A 3475-nucleotide genomic window follows, 5' to 3' on the forward strand; every position below is an offset into this window, starting at 1 on the left:
TAGAAGATAGCCCAAGTCCTTGGGGCCCTGCGCCCATGTGGGAGACTCAGAAGAAGTTCCTGGCTCCTAGCTTTGGATGGGTGCAGTTCTGGCCATTGCAGCCACTTGCGGAGTAAACCAGTGAATGGAAGACTTTCTCTTTCTCTCTCTCTGCCTCTGCCTCTCTGTAAATCTGCCTTTCAAGTAGATAAATAAATCTTTAAAAAATAAATATTTTTTTAAAAAATAATCATTTTTGGTAGCTGGAATTGTGGTGCAATGAGTAAAGCTACCACCTATGACTCAAGCATCCCACATGGGCACCAGTTGCAGTCCCAGCTGCTCCATTTTCGATCCAGATTCCTGCTAACACGCCTGGGAAAGTCGTGGAAGATGGTCCAAGGGTTGCCATTTTGGAGGTGGAACAAAAACTGAAATTAAGAGCTCCATTTTGAAACTATTGAGCTTAATGTGGGGGGGTGTAGCTCAGTGGTGGAGCGCATGCTTTGCATGTATGAGGCCCCAGGTTCAATCCCTGACACCTCCAGGGTCTATGTTGAGTCTAACCCTGACTTGGCTTGACTGTTTTCAAGAAAATATTGAGCTTAAGTTATCTAGGAAGGCTCATTTCAACTGGAATTTGAGAAAGAAGCCACAAATATAATATTATAGCTCAAAGAATTATGTATGCCAAGAGCACTTTTCAAATAGACAATATTTTTATTTCTTCATTTGCTTATTTGATAAGAGAGTTTTCATCTGTTGGTTCACTCCCCAAAATGCCCATCATGGCCAGAGATGGTCTGGGCCAAATCCAAGAGCTAGGAACTCAATTCAGGTCTCGCATGTGGGTGACAGGAACATAATTACTTGGGCTATTGCTACTGCCTCCCAGGGTTTGCATTAGCAGGAAGCTGGAGTCAAGAGCCAGAGCAGGGAGTCAAATCTAGGCACTCCAATATGGGATGTAGGCATATTAATCAGCATCTTTTAAAAAATATATTTATATATTTATTTCAAAGTCAATTGCTAAGAAGAGATGGAGAGACAGAGATCTTTCATTGCTGGTTCATTCCCCAAGGGGCCACAGCAATTAGGTCTTAGCTAAGCTGAACTCAGTAGTCAGGAGCTTCATCTGGGTCTCCTACTTGGATGCAGGTGCCCAAGCACTTGAGCCATCCTCTGCTGCTTTCCTAGGCACATTAACAGGAAGCTGAATTGGGAGTGAAGCAGCTGGGCCTGGAACCAGTACCCATGCAGGATGCGAGCATCACAGCTGGTGGTTTAACCTGCTACACCACAATGCCAGCCCCCAAATTTGTATTTTATGATGTAGTTCTTAACCCTCTAATGTCTTTTGATTCTAATAGTTTCTCAACCTATTGATCTTATTTTTATTTATTAATCACTCAAAAATGTATATTTAACATTCACTGATTTTAATTATTTTAATATTTCTTCTTTGGATTTATATATTATCTATTTTAATTTATTCCTAAAACTATTTAAAATTTATAACTTTAGGAGCCGTCCTGTGGTTAAGCTACCACTTGCGACACTGGCATTCCACATCAGCACTTCGGTTCTAGTCCCAGGTGTTCTGCTTCTGATCCAGCTCCCTGCTTATGTGCCTGGGAAAGCAGCAGAAGATGGCCAAGTGCATGACCCTGCAACCCATGCAGGAAACCAGGACGGAATTCTAGACTTCTGGCTTCAGCACGGCCCCGCCCTGGCTGTTGCAGATTATTTGGTGAGAGAATCAACTGATGGAATATTTCTCATTCTCCATCTCTTCCTCTCTCTCTCTCTCTCTGATGTTCTTTCAAGTAAATAATAAATAAATAAATCTTAAAAATTTTGAAAGTTGTAACTTTTAAAAAGTATAATTTTATTTTTTGTCTGACTTCTTTAATTTAAGTTGCTTTTATAGTCACAATATTGGTAGTCTTCAATTTTTGCCTGCTTGATTTTATTTATTTCAGTTTGGCCTGATTATGATCATGCATTTGAATACTTCTGTTTTAATATTTCTCTATGCTTTCGATTTAAATTTTAATTTGAACATCTCTTCTAACTTTAATTTACTTGGCTTTATAACTTTGACACTGTTAAATTACTCTTGTCTTTCAAAATAAGAGTAAAATTTAACCACTTTAGGGTTTCTGTGATAGATGTAAGAGCTCCAAACATAGATATGTCCTCTGATACAACAGAATATCACCCAGGAATAGCAGTGAAGAAGTGGCTAATTTTGGCTAATGGAACTTGGTGGATGGCAGGACTAATGGTGTTGCAAGAAGCAGTACAGAGAGTCTATGTCATTGTGACCTTTCTAGGTTTCCACAACAGCAAAGGTGATTTTCTTTGCTAAATCACTCCATCTTCCTAACAACCAAGCGGAGTTGTACAATCATGGCCTTCTTACAAATGATTCAACTATGGTTTCATGAAGACTGACTTCTCCTAGACTGGACAGCCTGTAAGCCAAGTCTAGCGGACTCCAAGTCCTTACTACTTTATGACATACATGCTGGACAACAACAGCAGGGAGCGACATGGAATAGAGTTACCACTTAAGTGAGCAGAATTTGAAGCGATTCATGCATACTCTGGGCAGAAAATTATATTCTTCATAAAAATATATTTGAAATAATATGAATTAAGCATGTTCGCCCTTTCAAGATAGTGAGGTAAGGGAAATGAGGGGCTTCAAATTTTATAATTTACTGCATGCTTTAGGTATTTTCCTACTGAGAAGAAAGAATACGGAGATAGTGCCTTCCAGTGAGTTTCTATTACTCTCATCAAAATTCAAATGTTTAACACCCGTTCATTTATATTGATAAATCTTTATTTCCTCCTAGAGAAGTAACACGTATTTAGCATCTAATTGCCTTAAAAATATGTTCCTGAATACATATGCTCACATCATGAAACCACTGGATTTGTCATAAATTTTTGTTTAAAATTCTAAACTAACAACATTATGCTCTTTAAACTTTCCAGTACTTTATAAACACTTTATTGGGTCATAGAGTATTTATAGAGCATACGCAACCCAATTCAACTAAAAACCTGTATTTATTTTTCAATGTTTTGAAAACTGTATAAATGTTGATGAATGATAATCAGGGTGGGATTTTCTCCTGGATTGAAAAATAAATTCACTTTCTCTGCTTTTGAATAATAAACAATGACAATTTAAACAAACTAAAAGGGTTTGCTTATTTGTTTTTCAAATTGCATTAGCTATTGGAAAGTAAAACTATTAGAAATAATTCAACTCAAAAAGATACCAATGACTTACTCAATACTCCGAGGGTTCTCTAACATTATCAGTGCATGCCTTCTGAAACATACTTCTTGAACTTGGTGTTATTCTTAGTGAAAATTCAATGTTTTTCTGATATTATCAAGTGAATTAACTTGATTAATAAGCAACATATGCTGCTTGACCTAAGTTAGACATTATAGGCCTTATTCCTACGTTACCTCT

General features: G+C 37.5%; 1 non-coding gene across 1 annotated transcript; it reads left to right on the top strand.

The window, feature by feature from the left end:
- The first annotated feature begins 454 nt into the window (after nt 1-454).
- TRNAA-UGC (transfer RNA alanine (anticodon UGC)) lies at nt 455-526 on the top strand. Its single transcript has one exon. It is a non-coding gene; the product is annotated as a tRNA-Ala (tRNA).
- The last annotated feature ends 2949 nt before the right edge of the window (nt 527-3475 follow it).

This window comes from Oryctolagus cuniculus, chromosome 6 (genome assembly GCF_051225735.1).
Source record: "Oryctolagus cuniculus isolate XC-2025 breed Fujian yellow rabbit chromosome 6, ASM5122573v1, whole genome shotgun sequence".
Lineage (NCBI taxonomy): Eukaryota > Metazoa > Chordata > Mammalia > Lagomorpha > Leporidae > Oryctolagus > Oryctolagus cuniculus.